The following is a 27,761-nucleotide window of genomic DNA, read 5'->3' as shown; positions in this document are numbered from 1 at the left end:
AGCTGGAAAAGGACAGAAATCACATCACTTCTAGTAAAGCTTGTTTTGTTTGGCTTTGATTTTTAAATCTGTAAGGTATTTTCCTATCAATGATGTTTGATATCAATCGTGTGTCCCAAAGGTGGGGGACAAATTTGTCACGTGACCTCATTCAAATTGTTTGGACTGAGCTTGTCTCATTTTTAGCTCCTAAAAAAGTGAAAGCACAAAAATCAATGCACATGGGCAACCCAGCGTTTGAAAATACAGTAGAAACTTACACCATTGGATATGGTATCTGAGAGAAAGTTTTAGTGCTCCAGATACCTAAAGATCTAGGGAACTTGAACACTTTCTTCTGTGTTCTCTGTAAGACTTTCATGCTTTCATGCTTACTCCTCCTCTTTTCTCAGCATAGTATCTGAGCCATTGCACTGGAGCCCGTATCAAATAGAAATCTTTTCTGCTTCCAAGGGAAATTGGTTTCAGGGGTATTTAATAACAATATCCTCCATGAATCCAATTTTGTGCAGTCTTCCTTCTTCCTGAGCCAAAACTGAATTTATGTTCCCTATCTCTATACTCCATATGTAACCCAGACTCTGAGGACACCCAAGGGAAGTATTTGCACTTTCTCAGAATTGCACTGTTTGGGAGGAGAAGGCCAGTATTGGCAAAGTTACTGCAGAATGTTGCTGGAAAATTTTCTGGTGAAGAGACTCTTTATTGCAGCATCTTTCAACAAAGTAGCAGTTCATGACTAACTACAGGAACAGTTTGAAGAGGTGCTTCACTTTGACTTAATCATTCCATCTTTTATGTATTTTGTATCGCAAAAGGTAGTGTGACAAGCAGTTTCATGAGCACTGGAACTAACAGGCAAAGATTTCTCAGAGCATTTGTGCTTCATGGGAGAGTATTACTAGGGAAAGCATCATAAAGAAATCTCTTTTTGACTAACATGAAACAAAAAATAATAGATTATACTGGAATCTGTTTCTTAAAGAAAATATTGGAAAATTAATACAGGGAATAAAATTAAAATTATAACAAAAGTGTTTCCAGTTATGCTGCAACAGTAGAGTCAATGAAGTCAAAATTAAATGTCTTCTTTTAAAAGGAAGAAGGTCCTTGACAGGCTCGAGAGGTGAGCCTGTGTGAACCTCATGAACTTCAGCAAGGCCCAGTGCAATGTTCTGCATGCGGGTCAGAACAATCCCAAGCACAAATACAGGCTGGATTAAAATGGATTGAGAGCATCCCTGAAGTGAAGGGTTTAGGGGTGTGGGTGGATGAGAAGCTCAACATGACTTGGCAATCACTTGGCAATGAAATGGCATCCCAGAAAGCCAGACTATATCCTGGGCTGCATTAAAAGAATTATGGAGGGTGGGGTGAAGAATGTGATTCTGCTCCTCTACTCTGATCTCATGAGACCCACCTGCAGCACTGCATCCAGCTCTGGGGTCCCCAATATAACAGGAACGTGGAGCTACTGGAGCGAGTCCGTAGCAGGCCACAAAGATGGTCAGAAAGCCAGAGCACATCTCTCCTATGAATACAGACTGAGAGAGTTGGGCTTATTCAGCCTGGACAAGGCTCTGGGGACACCTCATTACAGCCTGCTGGTACCTAAAGGGCTGCAGGAAAACTGGAGAGAGCCTGGTTACAAGGACATGGAGTGACAGGACAAGGGGTAATGGCCTTAAGATGAAGAAAGGGAGGTTGAGTTTTGGTATGAGGAAGAAATTCTTCCCTGTGAGGATGGTGAGGCCCTGGGACAGGGTTACCAGAGAAGCTGTGGCTGCCTCTGGATCCCTGGCAGTGTTCAAAGGTCAGGATGGATGGGGCTTTGGGCAACCTGGGCTAGTGGAGGGTGTCCCTGCCCTGAAGGGGGTTGGAACCAGATGATCTGTGAGGTCACTTCCAACCTAGGCCATTCTGTGATTCTATGGAAAAAAAAAATCCAATATTTACTTTTAAATTTGCTTTCAAATAAATGCAGATTTTTAACTGCAATTTGTAATTTACCTTGAGAGAAAAAATCCAAATTTAGGGCAGGGAGACTATTTGGTATCTCAGTATTATTTCTATGGGATCTAACTACTGAACCTGATTATGCATTTTGCTTATTCCATCATTTCATGGCTTAACCATGTTGAGAATACAAATTCTAAACCAAAATTTGTATCTTAAAGAACGATTCCATCTGCATTTCTCCTCCAGCAGTATCCCTCTATAATTTATGGAATAAGAAAAATATTTAGATAGCAAAATAAATAACAAAACTAAACACATGCTTGCTTTTCTAAAGAACTTAGACTAATTGATAGATAAATGACTGTATGTCCACAAATGGGAAGAAAGCAGAGGATGAGAGAACTATTTATCCAAACTTTGGACAACAAAGAACAACAGAATTCAAATTCAGATTTTTAATTTGTCATCTCTTACTTTAGCTACTAAACTAGAGAATCACTGGGGAAGAGGTCATGGTCATGTACATTTCCTTTACCATCTTTGGAAATGGTGTCATATTTCTGCATCAGTAGTGTCCAAGTAAGAATTCATTTCAATTTAAATTCATGCTTTTCATTCAAATACAAAGAATCCCCACAGAATAAGCAGTCAGCAGGTACCACTTGTTTCTATAAAAGGAGCAGCCATTAAGCCATTTTTATCCCAAAAGGATGGTGCTATTACACTATTACAGTGATTTTGTTATACTGCATTAGAGAGGGATGTCAAGCCAGTGCTACTGAAGAACTGCAGAGGACCCTGGGCAGTAAGCTGTTTAGACAAAGTCACAGACAAAATTCAATGCAGGTGAGAGTGACGCATCCAAGAGAAAAAAGCATCCCAACATTACTACACAATGATGGTCTTTCAACTGCCAGTCACATAGGAATGAGATTTTATAATAAATATCTGTGTGAAAACATCAGCTCGGTGCTCTGTAGTGGTTAGAAAGCAAACTTAGTGTTAGAAATGATTGAGAAGTAATAAGGGCTAGAACAGACAATGTTATTATGCCACTGCATAGACCTGAGTTCGCTTCCCCTCAAGAAGCATCCTATGGAGATGGAGAAGTTACTGGGAAAGGCGACAGCAATGATCAAATGTATGCAACAGCTTTTGTAAAGGGAGCAAATGAGCAGATTAGTATTTTTCTGTTTGAAAAAGAGACAACTGAAGGCTGAATAGAGAGAGGTCTATAATATTGTGAGTGGAGAGCAGACAGTGAATAGAGATTGATTGTTCACTGCTTCTTCCAATACAAAGGGGGAAGGGAGTGAGACAGGGGAAGAAATCAAATAAAATTGCAGGGCTAGGATCAGAGCAAACTTCCTTGTTCAGTGTAGGCTGGTGAGATATTTCTTCATATAACATGTATTTAAGTTATGCAGCAGTTAAGCTATGAATTACTTTCCAAAGAATTCAACAGATGCTAAAAGATTACATATGTTGAAACAAACACTGGACAAAATCACTAAAGAAATTCCATTAGTTCCATTACAAACAAATTTCTCTGCTTCAGGACATGTCTGACTCAGAAAGCCCTCAAGGCTAGAACAATGTTCAGAGGACACTCCGCTCTCTATATGTTTGCCCAAGGCCCTAGTCTACCCTGTGCTCCTGCACAGGTTGATTGCCATTGCACCCCCAGGATGCTGGACTAGACTATCTTGATCTGCCCCGTCCTTGCTTCTAGATAGAAATTCTGCCAAGAGCTGCAGGCATTACTCAGCTAGAGGCTGTCTAGTTCTTTTTTCTCCCACTTCAGATTTCTGACCACTGTCTCTATTTTAAAAATAAATTAGATGACAAAGTATTATCAGCCTTCTCTATCATTGTTTAGGTATATGTGAGGGAGAAAGAAAGAAAAAGAGGGGGATGAAGTGCTGGTGCTTTCATTAGAATAAAAAGGTCTGTGATCTCCCTTTGCCAGGAAAAACTGCGAATCGGATCATCAGCTAACTAAATTGGAATAGTCCTAATGCAATCAATGGAACTGCACTCTTTAGGCTTGCAGAGGATTTCATTTGAGTTCTTTAAGCTTCAGAATAGCTCTTAGATTCTCCAAAGGATGTTGCTGACACATGGGACACTGCAAAATTTTCCAGCTGGTTTTACTTTTCCCTGTAAGTCAGATCTCTAGATCCATCTCCACTTTTGCCCATTAATTCTGCTCTAAACTGACCTTGTTTGTCCCTTGACCCTGTTTTGTCACAGTTCATAGTAATACTTTTACTTGTGCAGGTCCACCTGTCTAAGAATCTCTGCCTTCTTTCTTACTCCAGTCCTAGGTACTATGAAAATATTCACTGAATTTTCATGTGCTCCACAGTACGCCAAGTTACTTCATGGAGACTCCATGAAATCCTCTTCTGGCTACAGTATCAAATACACATAGCTTCTATGAAATTGGTTTTGTGCTTCAACATGTGAACATCAATCCCTACAAACAGGATTTTAATTAAAATTCTAGCTCAAGGAGAAGAAAAAAGCCCAAGGTGTTGTAAGTGTTGGTGCTGTACTGAAGAAGTCCTGACAAACACTAACAAGTGAACATCGCATGAACAGCTTTGCAAGCAAGGAGTTCACAAGGCAGCAGAGCAGTCCGCAGACTCTGGCAGTTTACATCTTAAGCTCTCTTGAACTTGCAATTTTCTTTATGTAAATCAATGTGTTTTCTACATCTATTTACCACATTTTATATGGGGGGAGGGGTGGCAATAGGAAAGTTTGGTTGATTTGAGATATTTCCTCTGAATCTTTCCTAAAGTACCAAATACGACTATAGGAAGCCTAGGGTTTTTCACCTGTTGCATTAAATTTTGTAAGGTGAGTAAAGCAGTAAACCAAATTACTGAAAACCCCCTTTAATGATTCTTGTTCTAATTGCACCTTTCATAAGCACAGTCAGAACTTTTAAGAACTTGCTTTAATCTAGGCATGTATAACCTGTGGCTAAATTTGTATTTGACTTACAGTCCTAATGGGATTAACAAATTTCAAGTCCAACTGATGTTTACATCTTCAATGGATGTTTACATCTTTTAGATAAGAAGCAGGATTAACAGTTCTAATAGGCAACAACTGTGCAACATGGCTAGAGAGGAGTGAGGAACTGGGAGTGTGGGAGACACAGAGGTGGGACAGCAAACTGCAGGGGATGTGTGTACAGCTGAAGGAAAAGCAGTGCTGGGGTAAGAGAGCTCTGCGGTACAGGGACTGTTCCTAGGCCAGTTGCCTTGCTGTCTTTGCACAAGGTCCTGCAGTGCATCATCAAGCCAGGGCCCAAGACCTCCTCCTTCCCATGGGAAAATTTAGTAATTCACTGCCTTGTGAATTCATTCAAAAAAGGGCAACCCCTGTAACATGCCTAAACTATATACCACAGGGAAGCATAAACAGACCCAGGAGGACGGCAACCAAAGTAGTTCAGATAACAGAAATAGTGTGACTGCTTCAGCAGCGAGAAATGCAGGAGCTAATTAACCCTGTTGCTTCCCGGTAGGATAAATTAGCCTTTTCAGAGCTCCTGCAGCTAGACTGCACCTCATACCAGGACAGCTAGTCTATGTGAAGCCTGGTTCATGGGTCCAAGCAAGGGTAGGCCCTGTAATGGAGTCATTCACAGCTCCTCTGAAACACTGAGAGACTCGTTTCTTGCAAATACAAAGTCTATTTTAAAAGCATTGAAACAGGTACAGTTTATTATTCTTCCGAGTGCTCATCAGCCCACCTCAACACAGTGCTGAAGCATCCCATTCTGCTGATAGTCTCTGCCCACTGGGGGGCTGGATGAAGCAGCCTACCTAATCCTTGTTATTTTAGAAGATCCACATTTTCTTTCCTATGTTTTTTGCTGTTTCTCCCTTTTCTTTTAAGTTCTATAACTACGTTTTATGAGCCAACTTTCATTCAAAATGCACACTACACCACACTGGATGTGTTGCATGGGCACCAGAGTCAGCTGTTTGTTAAATTTCCAGGTATCTTTCAGGCATGTGACATCCTGGACAAACAGGTAAATTCCCTTCTTCCAAAATGGCTGTTTGTAAAACATGAGCCTGTTCACAGAAATTCAATCGTATGGTACCCAGTATCTGACCATCTGACATTATTATCCTTTTCATACTTACTGGGAACACTTCCATTAGCAAAAATAACATTGGTCTCAAAGAAAATAGAATGAGCCAGATTGTTACTAGCTGGTAATAAAGAGCAATAAACCAGTGAAGAAAATCAAGCTGTTCTCATTGACAGCAGCTTACCATCTAGCCCTTGCATTTCAGAATCATTCTAAAGAATATTAAAAGTGCAAATATAAACTTAGACATCTTTCTTTTGCTGCCTGTCATTATGACCATTCTCAACATCACATTATAGAATACTTTGGGCTTAGCACATTGTAAAACGACTTCTACATATTGCCAGCTATGTGGCAGCTGAGGTAATATCCATGTAGCTGTGCTAATGACCTCTTCTGTGTTTACCATATGTTATCATTCCCCCTGAAATTAAGTAACTATTTTACAAGACTTTCTGCAAATTGATGGTCTTCAGCAGCTACTAAATGAAATGTGTGCTCGAAACAAGTGATGGTGGAATTTAAATTTACATCTCAGAAGTATTTGCTGATTTTTGTAATAGCTTAAAAAGGAATAATGGCAGAACCCAGTTACTGGTAAAACAACCATGTAGTTGCAATAGGATTTTCTTTACCTTTCACTATGTTATTCTAGTTTTATAGAGGAAAACAATTATACACAGTTTTTCCAGTGCTAATCTGGCAGACTTGATTCTGCACCAGGTCTCCCTGAGGAAGGAGGGGATGGAACAGCAAGAAAGCCTCCCAGAGATTACCCCTCTTGGTCTATACAGCAAATTCAGCTCAAGGAAGGTATTGGGACTATAGTAGATCCTGGGTGAGGCATCAGTCCTGTACCAGAATTGAATTACAAGATAAAATGGGATTTATATTTTTTAGTCAACTAATGAAAATACTTGAGGCCAGGCAATATTTTAAAGCCAGTTTTACCAGGAGTAAGAAGCTTCAAACTATTCACTCAAACACTCCATGCCCCAGAGATTTGACTCACACCTGCTTTGTTTCATGTAAGTTGTCAAGAAGAAAGGGAAAAATAAATAAAATAATATACTTCAGAGTTTAACCCCTGGGTCAGATTATAGAAGAAAAGGAGAAAAAAAAATCTACTTCAACAGGTTTAAGCAGTACAATAAATCTGTTTTGACAGATATTTGACAGCCATGTTTTTACTGACCTCTTTCTGGTTGAGGAGATGGGAAGGAAAGCAGTGCTTATTGAAGGTCATTTTGGAACAAATAAGCAATATAAACAATCAGAAATTTGATATGATTTTGTTGCACCAGCTAAGGGCCTGTCTGTGTGAGCTTAATAGGATATGAATTGAGCTTACTGTATTTACCTTGCAAGTCCGGCAGCCTACTCACCTATATTTACTACAAATGAAGACACTTTAATATATATATAATATCTTAAAGAAAGTCTTTCTCTACTGAAGAATATGAATATTAAAATACTCCTGGAAATATAGTGCCTGGAAGGAGTTCCATGACGCCTTTTCTATGTCAGGCAATTACCAACAGGAATAAATTTTACGACTAAGTAATTCTAATTGAGTATGACTCATGAACATTTCAACAAGGTAGAAACAAACATGGGTGGCATTCAGAGCAGACACTGCTCCTGTGAAGTTCTACATCTCTCTGAGCTAACATAAATAGAATCTCCTTGTCAGGACTGTTAGTTCATGTCAATTGAAGATCATGGAGCCGTGACAATTTACATCAGCTGATATAAATCCAGATCCTGATCCAGATCCTTAACAGTTTATTGTTATTTTAGTTTTTGCCAGCAGCATAACTTTAGGTAGAAAAAAAGTGGCTACTGAATCAGAAATATTAAATCATGACAGGGGAGAGAAAATTTGAAAGCCATGGGAAATTCCTTCTTTTAGTCCTTAGGTAGCTCTACAGTACTAGTGTCAGTTATAAGGATGGATTAAATAACCAGGAAGAAATGTTGGTTTTTAAAATTACCTGTATTTTTAGATTCAGGGAGAACATAAGGGAAGAAGACAAGAATAACCCTTCTGGACCAAAACAATTAACATCAAACACCATCTCCCACACCATCTCCTTACTATTTTTTTTTAAATGCATAGAAAATAAATTTTGAAAATGGGAGAAGCATATTTGGTACATCAGTACTCTCCAACTTCCAACAATTTTCAACTCAAGAACCGCCCGTTTCGACTATTGTAGAAGAGCTAGGCTGCCCAGCAATCCTGCAAACTACCATTTTCCCATTGTATCCATAATAAGAAGAAAAGACAGTAAATATTTGAGGAGTCTATAGCCATCCAAGCCTTAGAGAACAATACAGATTTAATTTAAAAAGAAAAAAAAAAAAAGGAATCCTAGCATCACTGGAACACTGGCTTTATCTCTGTAAGCACAGGAAGTAAGAAAAACTTCTCTAAGATACTATATACAAAATGACAATAAACTTGTACTAGAGTCCAAGTAAATCAGATGCCTAGATCATGCCAGATTTCATAGAAATTGAGGATACTTACCTCTTCTGAGTCTTTTTAAATGGTATTTCAGACACATCTGATATTTCTTCAGGATAGGAATATAGACATCAGACTCTGCTGCAGATTCCTGAATTATTTTGCAGGTGTAATGAAAGTTTTTGCAAACATGTCAAATGGTCAGCGGACATGGAGAAGTGGACAAACTGTTTTTCTTAGTAGCATTCCTTTCTACATTGGTTTGGACCTCATTAGTGGGACAGTGTAGGTAAGTTTCCACTACAGTGACTATTCTAGAATTTTTTAGCAAAAATCCAGTTCATGATGTTATCAACCTAGCACAGAACATATGCATTTTTGTCTTCCTTAACAAATAACTTTTAGGTTCCCAGGAGACCACAGAACCTACAGCACCAAACCCACAGCAATCCAGTGGGAACTATTCTTTCAAGGTAAAATTCTTTTCAAAGTATTGTTCTTTAACTATGATGTAAACTAAGGCTATTTTTAGCCTGATAACTGTAGATGAAAATCCCTCTGAAGTCTAGGTGGACTTTTTCTAGACTACGACCTTATCTCTCAAGGAATACTTTGTTAATCATTATTCAAAAAAGGCACAAATATATATGTATAATAAGAGTTAGTTTTATCTCCTAACTCAATATGAACTAACATTAGCATTTCTTTTCATCTTAACACTGCTCCTCTTAGATTTAGATCTGAAATTCCTTTAAAGTCTAACACTGTGTAGTAAGGAAAAGTGAAGAGAGGTTTAAGAGTGGCCAAATATACTGTGTTTTGTATTGCCTGTTTGGAGGACCAAAAAGAATTACATAGAGTGAGAAAGTTGATACCTAAAACAACTTCAACCTTGGGTAAACCTAAAGAAATTCTTATTTGAAAATTTCTGTATTCTGAATTATTTTGTCAGTATCACAATGACATGTAGCAAACCAATCAGCCATTTAACAGAGGTAGTTCATGATTTTCCAACATTATGTTTTCAAACTTACTACATACATTTCTTCAGAGACTCATTAGAGGCTCTGTGATGGATACAATTTCATTTTGCTATACTCCAAAGGCTGAAACTTCAGTACAATTCCCCCATATGCCATGTTTCAAAGAAAGATGGAACACCTCAGGGGTCTGTTGTGTGTCAGACTACAGTTTATTATATAGTTGTAGCTTGTTGACTTTTTGTCATCATATGCAGTACTTAATTTTAAGCTTGCACACTTCATTATAAATAGCTTACTGTAACCTTGATAACTCCATTCACTTTCTGTTGATGGCTTTATAGCAGCTTATAGCATAACTAACACCAGTGTATGATAAATATTTTATAAAGGCATCTATTGTCACCTATTTATCATTCATAACGTAGCGCAAATGCACCATTAAATATGTATTAACGTTTTACAGATGTTGTGCTACTAACATATATTTATGTACATTTTTAATCCTTTGTAAGCTATACAACATTGTACCAGTATAAAAAATGTGTATATTCATAAAGTTGGTGTGTGTTCAAATGATTGCATCACAAAGCCATTAGGCATTTGAAACTCCCATGCATACCACATTTGGTTGACAACTAAGTCACTGCATAAGGGAATGGTAAATTTATACAATGAACCTTACTGAAAAGAATGACTATATTTTATAATATTCCAGCTAATATGCTCTGTGGGGGATCTGGCAGACTGTGAAACTACAGTAAGCCCGTGAGAAAGAATACCTAAATCAAATGATCAGCTGTGTATAACTTTCACTCTTCTTTTCTTGTGTTAAAGAAACTTTTTGTAAGGTTTGGCTTAGTTCAGCTTCAAAACTTTGTTTTAAATCAATCACACCACTAAATTTGGAATGCCCATAACCAGGCTAAAAAAGCAATTGCTGAAAGTTCTACAGAAATTGGGGAAAAAAGAGCAGACAGCATAGAAAGATTCAATATTATTAAGGGTAAAAGAGAGTGAAAAGCACATGTATAGAAAAAGTGGAGAAAGTGACAATACTGAAGTATATTTTTACTATATGACCTTACCTTTTTCGTACAAATAATGAGATAATTTTCACATATGATATATGCAATTAGGACAAAGACATGAAAAAGGTAATCCTTCAGAAGATTTTTGTCAAAAACTTTTGACAACTATTCACCTCTCCACTCAAAAAGTCATGAGATCTAAAGTTGTATGAATAATTGATGCTTCAGTTCAGAGTTCTTACTTTCTCTATTTTTCTTGTCCAATGAATAATTCATTATTTTTGCCATGTGGAACACTTTAAATAGGAAAGATTAAGAGAAAGCCATCTTCAAATACTCCATATCACTTGAATTGGAAAAGCAATATACCTAAATTCCTGTCCCTCCTCTGAATGTGGCAGACAGCAGAGTTGAATCCATATATCTCTGATGCTGAGAAGGTGTGTGATGAGAAGGAACACCAGTACCTCTACTGTAGAGTTCTAGGAATTGTACCTAAGCCTCTTGGACAACCAGCTCTCAGAAAAAAATCAAAACATTTCATTTTGATTAATGCTGTTTTCATGTTTCCTAGATGTATTACTTTCCTTTGCCCAAATGGGTTCCTTGAAGATGGGTCAAGATGGCAAACTGTTTGTACTGCACTGAAACTCGTTTCTTTGATGAATAAATGATTCCCAGGAAGATTTTTGCCAGCTCCAATGTGATCATATATTCATTATGAACTAGTCTATAGATGCTGTAATCTTTAACAGTACGTCATCTAGTAGTGATTTTACGTACATGTTAGTATATCACGTCTTCTAATATTTCTTATGAGACACTAGCATATATTTGTCAGGATGACTAAATGTTCCAGTCCTTAGATTTCCAGTGTTCATTATTATTTGAAATCTTAATAAATCCATAAGATGAATTAATTTCTAGGGCATTCAGAAAGATAAAACAGAAGATATTACATCTTGGATTAGATACTATATTGCCTGAATCCTCCTCCATACCTTAAAAAATATCATTTGTTTTAATTCTGGGTTTTAATTCATATTTTATCGCAGTTTAAAAAGACTTACATGGATCTTCCATGCCTCAGACCTCTATCACCTTTATCTATCCTCCTTTTGATAGTAAACTGAGATTTCCAGAGAACTGGAAATGGAGGCACTCAGCGTAACTCGTAATTATTCTCTATGTGCTCTCTTTATACGAGTGAAACAGTTTGAACAGGAAGAATTAGAAATATCCATCCCAGAATACTTAGAGGCCACAGTCTGTACATTATTTTTAATGAGCAAGTAACAGTAGCTTCAAATGACTATGTTTAATGCTGGTTTAAAATACCCATTGTATTCATTAGCTGATAGGTGGCCAACCTGATTTCTATAAAATTGTCAGCACAGTCTTACTTCCTAGTGACAGATAGCATCCTTACTGCTTTAAGCTTTTCGTTCCAGTCATACTGAAGTTTAAGTTCTGACTAGGTTGTCAGAATACAACAGCTCCTAGTGGCTTTTTATTACTACTTTAAACCTCCCTCAGTCTTATCTAAATGTGTAACAAGGGAATTTTTCTTCATTATTTCTTTTCCCCCTTCTTTTTTGATATTAACTATATGGCAAAGATTTTTGAATCTTCACACTTCTTCTAGTAAATGCATAAGTAAAATGTTACATCTAATAGAGCAAATTTATAACTTAGCTCAAAGTGTCACAGTCCACAGCGAGCACTCAAACAGTAATGTCAGGTGGCATGATATATCCTGAGAAAGATCAGGAGCAGAAGTTGAGGAAGGAAGGCCAATGGGCTCTATAACACCACACTTCACTGCTCAAACATCCAAAATAATGTACATTACAGTTTAATTAGCTCATCCATTTAATGTGTGCCTTAAATTATTCACCTAAGGCAAGTCATTGCAACAGCTCTGCTCATGTCTGCCTCTGAGATATCACTGCAATACTGCTGGTTTTTTCAAGCTTGTAATTAATATTCATCTCCTGAATAGCTCTTTATGAAGATTCCCAGCAGACAATCTGAACAAGGGACTCCCTCTGAGCTTTCAAGTACAATTTTATTGTGAAAAGTTTACACGCTTGGTTCATACTGTGAAACTCATAGGAGGAAAAACGAGCAGGAAAAGATACAACTTTCTAAAAGTCTTTTGCTTGTTAATTTGGTAAAACTCTTAATAAAAAAAGGTTTCATTAACTGGATTAATGTTCATCTGATTGACTATGTGAAATATGAAACTGATAATGCCCTTTAAATCTACGCTTTTCATGAAGTGAGCCTCTTTCATCCTCCTTTACAGCAGATTCCTGCTAAACCTGAGAACTCAGTAGCTTGAAAGAATGGAGAACAGATGAAGAAAACAAAAAGTATTATTTTTCTTCTCTTTCCTCTCCCTTCCTTGACAGAACTCACAGAATAGGAAAGAAAATTTAATTTTCTGTCCCTCCTTCCATAACCTTAGACCATGCTGTACCATTATGGCATGTGCAGCTATGTTTCCATTAACAGAAAACACTTCCAAGACATGAAAAACTTGAGCTACATTTATTTTAGGGTATCTGTAAGCTCTAAACTACTCTAAGCATGTTATGTGAGCATGTTATTGAAGTGTTTCAAATTCTATAATACATTTATTTTCTTAGCACCCTGTGTTTTAGGGTTACTATTTTCTTCCTTTTACACAGAGGAACTGTTGCAAATTGAAGTTCATGCAGCATAAGGGAATCTGGGGCAGAACAGATTTCTGTTCTCAAATCTGCTTTAGAATGTTATCACAGACACCAGTTAGAGCAGACAGTAACTAGCAACCATTTATCACCAAGTTTTTATTATAAAATCATAGCTTCAGGCTTCTAACTTCATTATGTAGTTTACGTATTACTGACTGTTATTATCTAACACTTATTAAACACATCTTCCAAACAGAACACCTGACAACCCATTAAAATCCCACAAATTTTATTCTCCCTATGCCCCCAGGAGAAAATGGATAATATAACAAATGCTACTCTTTAAAAAACAAAATAAAACAAACCACTATTGACCTATCAGAGGCTACAAATGGTTCAGCAGAGAAGGACACATCCTTTGTTTTAAAACAGACCTAGCGGTGACAAGTGTGAATCCAAAATACATCTAAGTGCAAACTTCAGCAGAATAGGAGTGTTTTCCATACGTCATTAATTTTCCCTCAAGGTATTACTCGAGTATCTGAGCCCTCTCCTTTCTGTAAAGGATCTCTTCAGAAACCTATCTATGAGTCTGTTGATCCCACCAGTCAATCTAGGAGTCTTGTTTGAGGAAATCACACCAAGGTATTGACTGTTGTGCTATCCACTCCCTAAAACAATGTCCATCTTCTCATACATAATACCTAGTATGACCCTCTTTACCCCCTCTACATGCTGCCCTTGCAGATGGGGCTTTTTTCATCTTACTGCAAGACAAATTTATGGTAAGAGTGATGAATGTGACTAGTTTCAGGGAGCCGCTATGTCAGATTGTATATCCTCACATTCTCCACATTCATTTATAAAGGACTAAGAACCTGTTACTATAGTAACTGCAGTTTTACATGCCCTGACTGTTCTGTCTTTAAAAGCTTTGCCACAATACTGCTGCAAGATTTTTTTCCTCTTTCTTTAATGTTCTAAATCATGAGTTCCTCACCAAGCAGTCACATACAAACATTTTCAGACATTTCTCTCCTAAAAAGCCATACTCTCTAATTCTGTCTCTCCCGAAAGTTCCAAAACAGTAGGGGAGTGTTTTGTATCAGTGATTTTAAATTAAAATTGTGTTAGGTCTAAGCTTTATAAAAGTAATGTGAAAAACTTGCTACCACAACTTTAAATTTTAATCTATAAAGCACCAAATTATAATTTTAACACAGCACAACTGATATCTTTCTTACATTTTATATACCACCATAAGAAAGCATTAAAAAATAAGATCCAAATCCGTAAGAACCCTAAGCTAGAATAAAAGTACACACATGTCTAGAGATAAGAATATCCATAAATCTTGCAGAGTACTAGGAAGAAACTTCTTTTATTAGTAACTTTTTGAAGTCTAAAATGGGTGCCACTTCAATTCCCACTTCAATGACCTTTTCTGATGTTTAACATTTTTAATATTGTTAACCTTGTTATGTTTAAATATACATGTGCTGTAATATAGGTAAGTAGCAGGACTCTGCTGTGTGGCAGGAGCTCACCAGTCATCAACATCAGACTCACAAGGTATGAGAACAAACTTGCCTGGGAGTTCTCCAGGAATCCACTGACTTCCTGATCCCACTAGATAGTATTAATACTACTGTGTCATGGCCCTACCTTTGTCTTTGATGCTGCTGCTCAATGACTTCTTGTGTGGCATGTGATGTTAATAAAAATAAAGAAAGTCTGTCTTTAGACAGCTTGTATTTGCACATGACTAAACAGAGATGGTGCTTCACAAATGCAGAGATAAAACTACTAAAAATCAAAAGAACCACCTCAGAAAAGTACCCCAGGTTCTCAGTAATTTGATTTTCATCTTCTTGTTCTTCCTCAACAGTTTCTTTCCCCACTCATCTGTCATTTGGTTTACTGACTAGGCAATCTGTATATCTGACAGTGGATAAACATTTACTGTTTTTATTGCCTTTCCCATCAGCTGCTAGATTCTCTATGCTGATAAGACCACCTTGCCATTTAATTTATCAGCACCCCAGAGAAACTGTGCAATAGCACAGTGTCTCATCGTTTGAACATGGAAACTCAGGAGCATGGCAACCTATAATGTAAAATGAGCCCCTCATTTCCATATCTCATTTCTGATTTGTAAGATACAATTTAGCATGACTGGAAAAGTCCTGATGTTAAAGGAAGAGCTGCTGAGGAAAGAGTTTTTTCCTATTATCAACTGCTGTACACAAATTCCTTTGATTAATGCCTGTTCTCAGGTGCTTGTATCTGATGTGTAAATACAGTCCTGATTTCATTCCTGGATGCTCTGCTCCCAGCTGCAGGGCATGCATCTACCTCTATATCTGCTGAGGTTGCTTTAAAGAAATCCTCATTTCTCACATATCTCAGATTGTGCTACTTGCTAAAGTACGCATTAATTTAGTGCCCACTTCACACCATGCTGTTACCAGGGGGTTGTCTTTTTGCCTGGAACATAGAGCTGCATGCCTGGAATGGCTCCTCAGACATCCACAAGCAATTCATTTATAGATTCTGCTTTCTGTCTGGAAGGTGCAAGTTGAACATATCTTCCACTGATGTGTGATTTTCCTCTCATCACAATGCAGAGTCCCCAAAAAACACAGCATGGGCAGTTAGATTTACTCAGCAGAGGTTTACTAAAGATGCATACCATTAACTTTGGGTGAAGCTGCACAGCCACCATACCCTCAGAAAGGCTCCACTTGTCCCATTCCGAAGAGCATGGCCAGGCACAACTGCCTTCAGCACAGCAGCATGCAGTATCTCTCAGAGCTTCACTTGAAAAATGGTGATTTTCTATCAGTGCTGCTCCTAGGCTGCCTCCTAAGGCATTGCTCTACTACCAGGTAAAAACTCTGTGAGTTGGAAATATTTTGTGACTGATTTCCTGACAAGGGGGAGTGAAGGGGCAGGCACCAATCTTTGACGACCAGTGATAGGACTTCAAGCCTGAAGCTGTAACAGTGGAGGTTTAGCCTGGATATTAGGAAGTGGCTCTTTACTGAGAGGGTGGTCGGGCACTGGAACAGGCTCCCCTGGGAAATGGTCACAGCAGCCAGCTCGACTGAGTTTAAGAAACATCTTGATGATGCACTCAGTCCCATGCTCTGACTTTCTGGCCCTGTGTGGAGCCAGGAGTTGGGCTCGATGGTCCTTCAGAGTCCCTTCCAACTCAGCAGATTCAGTGATTTTATAACTTGCATATCATTTCTTCACTCCTTTAGTGTTGGTCCTTGGGTCTGTATCTTTGGTTACTATCTCCAGGGTTTCAATTGTGCATGTAGATTCCATAAGTATGTCTGACCTTCTTTCATTACTGTAGTTCATAATAATTGCTATTTTTCAGGCTCTTGGCATATACCTGAAGTCTCTCTAAAAGTGTCAAATAAAGGTTACCTGTTCAATATTCCAGAAGCTGTTCCTATCACCATGAACTAACCACTGACCAACTGTGCTATCTTTTTGATACTACTAAGTGCTTTTGGATCAGATCTGACTTGTGTGCTGCCTGAAATTTCTTTTCCTACCACAAAGCAATTGATCCAGTTCACAGATGTTACAGAAGGTAAAATGAGCCCATTTATTTCCAGAAATATTCTGTCTTAGTACATAGGTTAACCATGCTGAGGGAGCTGGGGCTTTTTAGTCTTAAGAAAAGGAGGCTGAGAGAAGACCTTCTTGCTCTCTACAACTATCTGCACGGAGGGTGTAGAGAGGTGGGGGTTGGTCTCTTCTCTCAGGTAACAAGGGATAGAACAAGAGGAAATGCTTTCAAATTGCGCCAGGGGAGATTAGGTTAGATAGGTTGGATATCAGGAGGAACTTCTTTACTGAAAGGGTTATCAAGCACTGGAACAGGCTGCCCGTGGAAGTGGTAGGGTCACCATCCCTGGAGGTATTAAAAGGCATGTAGGTGTTGTGCTTGGGGACATGGTCTAAAGATGGACTAGGAAGGGTTAGGCTGTGGTTGGACTTGATAATCTTAAAGGTCTCTTCCAAACTAAGTGATTCTACCATTCTGTGGATTTTTAGGATTCTTTAGGACCTATGTCTCATGGTATTATGACCTATAAAAATCCATCTCCTTTCAATATATCCTTACACCTTGTGAAAACTTTAGGAAAGGCCAATAGGGATTCCGCTTCTTCCCTCTTGCTGAGATTATTCTGTAGTCATAGTGTGGCCAAGTGCATTGTTTTGGACTATCCTATGCACAGAAATGGTTGACTCTTGTGTCTATGTCAACTACTGTAAATTCTCGATGCAAATGCCTTGGGGTTTTTTGAGTCTGTCTCTCCTCAGTTTCACAAAACAAACTGATTTGCTCTCAAACAGATCTAGGCCAGATGGCACTTTTTGCAAACACAGGGTCTAATTTTGAAGTTATACTTTAAAGCTTAACAGATGCTATGGCTGATGGGAGTTTTGCTAGCTTGCTTGCACTGCTTAGCAATGACAGTGGATAAATGCACAATAGCCCATAAATTCTATTCAAGGCATCATCATTGCTGTGGCAACTTTTCTTGGCTGGAGGGCTGTAAATTCTTATTTCTGAGCCAGCGTTCACTGTCTCCCAGTCAGGCAGCGTAGCCACCTCCAAATGTGCCCTCAGGCTATCTGTGGGAGAGAGAGCCATTTTGTGTTTCTGGTTTGTCAGAGAAATTTCTGGGGACACAGGAGAAAGAAATGTGAGTACATTAAAACCCTGGTACTGTCCCAAGTTTTTTGCCTAATAATTTAAATAAATGAAAGTTGTGAATAAAAATGTAAGCACTCCTGATGGCTGAAACTCTCTCTGTTTGCCATACAAGTTGTAAGGGATAGTGCACTCCAATTCTATGAATGCAACACCTTTACTTTTTCACAATATTTTGTATAGCACTAACACAGGAGAGTTACTTAGAGGTTAGGGGGAACACTTCAGTATTATATTTTCTCATGGTCTTAATTATTTCAAACGGAAAAGACGCCTTTGGTCCAAAAAATAAGATTATATCCAAAATTAAAGATGATGGCAAGTAGAGATATTAGCAGCAGCACAATTAGCCCAACAGACAGTCTGCAGTTACTGTACTTCTGTGCAGAATAGAGTAGCACATGGTGCACATAATTTCCAGATATCATAAACCTCACTTGAAGCTCATATACCAGTGTTTACTGCAAAAAGACCTTCGTAAAGTTGTAAGTGAAGAAAGACTTTTCTTTCACCGTATTTAGAAACATGAGCATGAAACTTGAGTGAAGGAGTCAAGGTGAGTCATAAACACCTCCTTCCCTTTCCCCTGTTTCCCCAGAAAAATCTCAAATGTTGGAGCTCATTTTAGGAATAAAATTCTCTATTTTTCTTCTCATAATCCTTCCCACATGTCACTTAAGTGCAGTTGAGTGCCCATCATCTTGGCAACCACAAAATCACAGACTGGTTTGAGTTGGAAGGGACCTTACAGATCATCCAGTCCCACCTCCCTACCATGGGCAGGGACACCATCCACTAAACCAGGTTGTCCAAAGCCCCATCCAACCTGGCCTTGAACACTGCCAGGGATCCAGGGGCATCATAGAATGCCACCAAATTTGCCAGGCATGATTTACCCTTAGTGAAGCCATGTTGAGTGTGACCAAACACCTCCTTATTTTCCATGTTAGCAGAGTTTCCAGGAGGACCTCCTCCATGGTTTTTCCAGGCACAGAGGTGACCTTGATTGGCTCCCCAGGTCTTCCTTTTTTCCCTTTATAAACATGGGGGTTATGTTTCCCCTTTTACAGTTAGTGGGAACTTCACTGGACTTCAATGACTTCTCAGATACAATTTTATTTCAATGTAGGACAAAACTAACCAACTTTGTTTGAATTAATGATTATGTCTAAGATCCTTTTCATCCACATTTCTGCTCAGTGTCCAATTAACTAGAGATGAGAAAACCAAAAAAGATAAAAGAAGCTGCAGCAGTAATTTTTTGAAATTAATCCAGACTAAATATCTTAAGAAGGTTAAAAAAATAGCTCCTTTTTTTTTTTAATATCCATGCTCTACTTCTACTTTTTCTTTTCAGAGATTATTTGCAAAAGATGATTCTTTTAGCAGTAATCACAGAAATCTGGTATGGGTAATGGCATATGTATGAGTTGCATTTGAATGGTGGTTTAGACCTGTATGTAATTCATCTGTACAAACACATTTTAAACTTTTCAAGATTTACCTAATCAGTGCATGTTTCTGACTGTCTGTAGAATTAGACTACTGTGTCTGCAGCATTAGACCACCTTTTCCTATAACAGTTCCGGGTTTGCAGTATACAGATTCTAGAACTCACAATGTAATTTTCACATCAGTTTGTCTGCTTCGTAGACTGTTCTTAAAATACTTCATAAAAGGGCAGAAAGATCACTCTCCAATGCACAGATTTTTTTTGTATCCACTTTAATCATTCTTTGAAAGCGTCTGAGACTTGCTCTTGAATCTAGCTAAATGGAAAACCTCCACTTCAACAGCTCATTTAGAGAGATGAAATTCTGCCTACTACATGATTGAACACATTCCTGATCAAAAAGTAGCAATCACTGAATACATCAATGAACAATGACATTGGGGAGGGCATTGTTCTTCCTTCTGTCCAATAGACCATGGCAAAACACCTCTTTCATATCAGAGACTGCTACTGAATGAGTCAGCATTAGAGAAGCATCTGGTCTTGTGCTTTTTTTTCTTACTTTTTAAAAATGATGGAAAAAACCAAACTTGAGCAATATTCTGCCTGAGAAATACTGAATTAATTTAATATCCCATTTCATCTTACATGGTGCTAATGTTCTTTAAATGTTGGGATTCAACATCCTGTAGCCATATCATTAGGCCTCTCTTCAAGTGTGCACATCAGGGGAGTTAGACATGACATCTTAAATATTTTTACCAGGGAGAGGGCTACTCTCACATATATTTAGACTTACAGAATGGATAAATAACTTTGGGTAGAGCATTTAAAGGCATTCTTAGGACTGTTCTCTACTAAAAGGTGCAATAGTCCCATGTTTCAGGTAATTGAGGATGAAGGGGAATTAGACAGAAGTAACACATGTGATATGTCCTAGGGAGCTGCTTTGGCAGGGGGGTTGGACTCGTTGATCTCTCGAGGTCCCTCCCAACCCCTACAATTCTATGATTCTATGATTCTATGATTGTTAACTTGATATGGTCCTAGTTTGAGATATGGCAACTGCCAAGATGGTCAAGAGCTAGAATATGGGACACAGGATGAAATGTTAAGAGAACTGGGTTTGTTCAGTCTTATAGAAAAAGAGGGGACACTATAGCTCTCTACCTGATGGCAGGGCACAGAAAAGCCAGAGCCAGACTCTTCTCAGATGTACACAGAGATATTTCCTATAGCCAAAAGACAAGAGAAAACAAACACAGGTTGGTACCCATGGGAATATGCATGAGGTACCTTCCTAGGTGGTGATTCCGTGTCTGGCTTTCAAATTTACTACATTTCATTCAAATGTGATGTCCCTTCAGTTTTACCATTGAGCGCTGTTCACGTCAAAAATAAATCCTGATGCTATTAGTGCTACACACAGAGATGAACTGATAAAAAAAGAATGAATACCTTGCATCTGTTAGCTCTGGATCTGTCACATTTCAGCTAATTGACAGGAACTGCATCTTGCTGTGGAGTCTTGCATGGGTGTGGGGACATGTTTGAAATTATAAACTCATCTGCCTAGCTCTATCCAGTAGCTTTCTGCTTTAGTATTTCCCACTATGTAGGAGGCTGGAATAATGTCTCTTCCATTTCTCAAATAGCATTCCCTGACACTAAGGGATCCTTAACAGAGTTACACCACTGTGTGTCCTGAAATTCTAGACAGAAAAGACAATAAACCTTAAATAAAACTTATCCTGAGTACTTAATCTTTCTGTAACCACAAGTTGGCATCTCAAAGACACCAGGAAACATGATGTATTATATTACAGTGTTAACAGCTCATATTTAGCTTTGACACAAACCATAATGAAAAGGTTAAATCTGACTACTGAAATTTACTATTTTTATTGTCATTTTCCAGTCTGCTAAATTGGAATTGGAGGCAGTTTAGCTCCAATGCAATAATATCAACTTATGAAAAACATTTTTAAAATGTTTTCACTTTTTCTCCTGCAGCATACTTTTCTTGGCTGAATAACTTGCTACACATGAATTATGCAGCTCTCATTGGCATACGGAAGGAAGCAATAGCTACCAAAGGATTTAATACTTCTGGTGCTATGGGTAAAGTACAATTTTAAGGTTTTTCCTCTTTCTTAAAGAGCAGAAGAAAATGAAAAAGGAAGAGAAAAAAATGCCTATCATCTCAGTTTAAAGCATGATCAATTTCCTTAGATATGGTTTAAAAAGCCCAGAACTTAAAAAACCCTAAAAGCACAACCCACAAAAACTTCCTTTCTTCCAAGTAGCAGAGGGGAAGTAAAACAAATAATAATGAAAAGATAAGGGGAAAAAAAAATAAAGCAGATCAGAAATGAAAGTTGCATGAAAAAAATGCTTTGCAGCAGATTCCAGACCACATCTTTACCTATATAAATTATTGCCACTGTAGTGAAGTCAATGGAATGACTCCAACTGACTGTAACAAAGGATCCAACTCTCTTTTCACTAGATTCTTTCCCCTCAGCTCAACTTAGGTCAACGATTCAACAAGTGACATGGTCTACAGAAATCTTAGCTATACCAAAAAGTTAGGGTGTGACCCACTAGTGAATTAGCTTGTGTTTATTGCTTTCCCTGACATAACATTTTTAAGAATGAATTTGAGAGTTACTTTTAATGAAAACGTTAACTGACTTACTAATTTAATATACACACTGCTGATGCAGATTTCCCAGGTTGTACATGACATCTATTAAATATATATGCGTAGATATTACCTCTGCGTTTTCTTAAGAGACGATGTAATTGGTCAAGTGGGAATATACTTAGTTATTTTCATGGCTTTTCTGGACATCTTAATCCTCATAGGTATAAATTAGAGTGGCAGATATACTGGAGGTTTTCCAAGTTTGTCTTCTAAATTATGAGCTGCTCAGCAAAAGATATGCTGCTGACTGCTTTTGCACAGAATATGTATGGAAGGAAAGACACAAAAAGAAGAGAAGCTTGAAATCAAGCATATGTGAGTCCAACCTCCCTGCTACTGTCCTCTCTCGCACTCACACACACATTTATACACATTACGGTCTCAATTTTAGTGACTTTATCTCATTTTACTGTCCACTAAACAAACCTCTAAAAATTACCTGAGATGCACAGTGAAAACAACTTGGCACACCACCCTTCCTCTGCTGCTTCTCCTCAGTCCTCCTTTTCCCACCTTCACATCTCCTTGTGAAGGCTTCCTATTTCTCATGGGCAGAGTTATATATAAGGATGCAATGCTGACCTGGAAAGTATGTGTGCAAGACTGAATAGTTTTCAAGAAAGCTGTCAGACTGAACTTTTTTGTCTAGCTGAATCGTATGCTCAGGTTCCATACCTCAACATGGAATTAAGAAACATAAAATTATTAATCTCTAAATATATATAGTTTCAAAGTTCCCCACTATTAAACTATTGCAACAACACAGCACTATAGCTGTGGGGATTCACTGCCTATATTTCACTGAGGTATTTCAACAGTTTCTTTCACTCCACTGGCCCTACTTTTATCACTAACTGCTCGCTAGTGTGAACAAAAGATTCACAACTGAGTCATTAACACTTCAGGCATCCCATGCAGCTTTTCCTAAGCAACAGCATGAAACCTCACTCAAATACAGAGTGATTTACTACGCTAGCAAAGGAGTAATTTCCTTTACACCTAAGAAAGATGCAAACCCAACACACTATCACCGAAATGAAACTTCCTTTAATTCTAGTTAATTTTCTTCCCTTCACCAACAGGTTTCCTGCTGTGAGAATTAAGATGATTCAGTGTAAAAGGGATGTAAATAATCACGGATCGCTACTTGAAACTTTGGTATGAGAAAAGGAGAGACAGAAAAAGGTAAAAAAACAAACCACATTTGTTCTGTTTTCAGCTGAGCTAGAGTTCCATTTCTTCCTGTGTTTGGGATTTAGGATGAGAGCAGTGCAGATAACACACTGATGTTTGTACTTGCTGTCAAGCACTCGAGGACTTTCTAACTTCTCATACTGTCCTGACAACCAGAAGGTGGAGGATGCCAAAGAAGGAGGGGACACGGCCAGAGCAGCTGACCCTAACTGGCCAAAAGGATATTCCATACTATATTCCATCATGCTCCATATATGACTGAGGGAGTTAGCTGGGAGGCAGACAGCTCAAGAGCTAGCTGAGCATCAAGTCCAGGCAGTGAGGAATTGTGCTATGCATCACTTGTTTTGTATATTCTTTTATCATTAAAATTATCATCTTCTTTTTCTGTCCTATTAAAGTGTCTTTATCTCAACCCGTGAGAGAATTTTTCTTTTCAATTCTCTGCCCCACCACATCTTTGGGGGGAGGCAGGGGAGAGGGCATGGGGAGTGAGTGAATGGCTGTGTAGACTTGACTTGGAGAAGGACTGCTCTAAGTGAAGGCTCTTTCTCCACTGAGCTTTCAAATTTCATGTTAAATCCATAAATGCAACATCAAATTTAAAGGGAGAAAAGAGGCTTGGAGAAAACAAAAGAGCAGATACACTGGGTAATGCCTCCATGACTATCTCATAGTCTGTTTGTGAAAATGGAAACCTCAAGCTGCAATAATGAATGCCCAAAGTAGAAAAGAACCACTGTTTTTTAAAGCTCTGAGTTGATGGGTTAAGCTGTACCCTGACTCACACACTTATTTATATGCTATTTAAATGTGTGTCCAGTAATTTTGCCTCGTGCAGTGTTATTGTTGCTTGCATTTGAGGCAATCAATCAAAAATACAATAAAATATTTGATGAAAGGGCAAGAAATAACCTTTCTTGACAACATCTTGGTCATATATGATTTGTTTCCTGAAATTGAAGTCCTAAGTGGCAATTCTGTTCTTGACCTTGTATTTATCCCAGGTCGTATGTCTGTTGTTGCAATGAGCTGCCTTGCTGTTTCTTATATTCTCTGGCATGTCATTATCTTTTTCTGGATTTTCTCTGCCCTCAGTTCATGCTGCAGTAGTTGTCATTCCCTTAAATCAGACTTCAGATGTCAGTTCCCAGCGAGTTTGCAACTTAGGAAAATGTATTCAAACTTAACAACTTCCTGCCAATAAATAGGAACGGAAATGGAGGGATTTTGAAAAGCAAAAGGGGGATTTCTTCTGGAAACACACAGAATAGACAGGTCAGCTGAAAATACCACAGAAAAGATTTTCACATATTTTGTACCTGAAAAGGGCTCTAATGAAAGTGTTCAAGAAAAATAAGCTTATGCTGGGCTAATGATACGGTATGAAGTCTTACATGGCTCATTTCTTGAATGACAGTGAAATGCAACTTTGCTACATAGATCCAGTTTTTGCACAGGGCACCGGAGGGCAGAAAGGTAGGACTCAGAAATAATTATAAGGCAATCAGTTTACAATTCTTTAGTCAGGTACAGAAAATTTAGAATTTTAACATTAGTCACTTACGTATGCTTGTGCCCAAACTGATTACAAAACTTGGACAAAGGTGTAGGATGGAAAATAACATTTTTTAAAGAATACCAAACAGAAATACCACTACTCAGATACAGCTGCAAAACATATCCCTGTGATGAACAGCAAGTACAGAGATGGGCTGTTTTAGTGCAAAAGAGCATCTTTATGTTATTATGTACCAACATTATGACAAAATTTAAAGATGATCATAAGTTAATGTGGCCATGCAAAGAGGTAGATCAGCATTAAGTAAACAAACGCACACCCTTCCACTCTCCCATTCACTCTACTTGAGCTTTAGGTTCAACTGCAATACAAGGTCTGAACACGTACTATTTCTGTACAGGAAAAAGATAAAGAAAGGACAGAATGTGAGCAAATGCTTGTGTCTGCCTTCCAGACATGCTAGCCAGTGGTAATGAGAAAATGTAGGATATTATTTGATTTTTGGAGAGCAGCATGACAACCTCTCCTTAGGAGCTGAAGTGGAATGCAGTTGCCACTCCTCTCCTAGACTGTCTCTTTACTTGTGCGTGACTCAGGCAGGAGAATACTTAGCTTACAAGTACCTGGACAAACACATAGTTCTTCCTTAGCAACAGAAGGAGGACATGATAAAGAGCTTTAAAAATGCCAGCACACCTCGCCAATCACACAGATGGGAAATTGCTGATAAAACAATTGGCAAAATATCTTTTTTATGGTTGCAACTGGCTTTAACTGTCAGTTTTTAAAACTGAAATTTAAGGAAGAGCTGCTTGGAAAAGCTGAACTGTAGAATTCAGTAGAAACCACAAAGCCAAAGAGAAGCCTACTCAGTATTCATCTATGTGCCTAAGTTTCAACATCTCATATTCAGAAAAAACTGCCAAATACATTGAGGGAATATTGGCATTGAAACCATTTGAAATATTGTATTTGTTTTTCTTTATGTCCATTCTTAAAATTACAGAAAAGCTTTTCCAATACACACAATCCATGCTCCATACAGCTACTGTGTACTCACAAAGCAGTATGAACACTGTTGGTGTTAAGTCTGGGTTAAGGTCCCAAGTATTAAACACACAATGGAAAGCCATAACAGCACTTTCATGTAGAGCAATTGAGGCATGTTTGTGTATTGAAATCTTGATCTCCTATTCGATTCTACACTCTGTTTCATAAAACTAAATTAGAGTACAGATGAAGTACAGAAGAACATTATTTTGCACAGGCATGTTCTGCCCAAAGGCCTCTGCACTACACATAAGCAATATTCAGATTTGCAGGTGAAATTCAAGTTTGCAGCAACCAGAGTCAAATTAAGACTAAAGTCAGGCTAGTTTCCTTTTATAAAAACATCTCATTATTTGTCCCAACATTTCTAATGTTCAAGTAAGTATCACAGATGTAATAAGTGTGCTTTATTAGTTAGGTTTGATTGCTAAAGAAACTTGCACAATTGAGGAAAAAAAAATCTTAACAATAAAGATTTGTGAGTTATATGCTAAACATGTAACTACATTCCCTCTGGGCCATAGTCCTTACCAAATAAAGCACATGTAATTGCCTATGGGGTCAAAAAACTGCTGGCGTAACAGCTGCACATGTTGCTACCATAACTGGAGCTGATCCCTAGGAAGATGCAGAGATAAAATTTACTGCCTATGGCCAACAGACACTGCATGCTATTAATTGCAGGAAGAATTCACTTACTAGATATTTGTTTATGTTTAATTGGTGTACGTACATGTTTTAATTAATTTGGTGTTAGAGAAACTTAGAACATTCATTTGCAAAAGGCAAATTCTGCAAAGGCCTCAAAAGCAGATCTACTTTTTAATCATATGTGCTAGAAATTTTTTTCTGGTCAAAAATAGCTAAAGTTTAATTAATTTATACCATCAGGACAAGTGGAGCACAGTTGCTGATTTTGCAGCTCCTGCATCTAACCCAATTTTGAAGAAATATCTAAAGCAGGGATTTCACCTGAATTACTGAGAGCAATTTGGCTTACTCACTGCTAAAATGTTACCATTACAGCTGGACTAGGTTGCTGGGTTTCTTTTTATATAGAAGCTTTTGAAATCATCATCTTAAATAGAGATTATAATGTCTCCAACTGTGATAATTTAATGGTAAATTTAATCCTAAATATGTAGAGCAATGCAGTTCTATAGAAAAAATAATCCTTAGAGACTTACCTCAGGTGTGTCTCTTAAAATATTATTATTTATCATGTTAAAATTGATAGAAAGTTAATCTAAATGGACACAGAGATAAACAAATAAAGTCATAAATGCATGCCTGTATCTATTCACTGCCTCAAACACATAGACATATGTTTTGATGAATGTAAATAGATTTGTGTATTGAACAGAGGTGTTTTTTACCATGGTATATATTTCAGGTTCTGTCTATTTTACATGCTGTTATTTTATATGCTGTTCCTATTGTTCTAAGAAAACCATTCTGAATACAAATAAAGATAAAAACAGGCAACATCATTAGCCATCTGACCCATGAAATTGTAATAAGCATTAGTCTCATTAGCTAAATGAGTAAAATTTTTATTAATTTTGCATCCATTTTTGTGAACTGATTTCTTGCTCGAGAAAACAAGCACACAAGCACGGGAGTAAGATGTAAAATACCAATATGTATTTCTTCATCATGTACTCCTAGGAGCCAATCATCAGCTACTATTCTACAGAAAACAGTCTTGTTACCAGAATTAATTTACAGCTGATAATCTTTAGAGAATATTTATGTGCTAGTTGTATTTCTGATAATAAAGCCTCTTCTATTTTAATGGCTTACTAAAGCAGTGAAGTACACTAAAATAAGCACCATCAGAGCAATATATTGCAAAGTTCAAC

Source organism: Gallinula chloropus, assembly GCF_964237585.1.
Source record: "Gallinula chloropus genome assembly, chromosome: 6".
NCBI lineage: Eukaryota > Metazoa > Chordata > Aves > Gruiformes > Rallidae > Gallinula > Gallinula chloropus.
The sequence above is the reverse complement of the archived record's forward strand: the minus strand, read 5'-3'. Positions refer to the sequence as shown.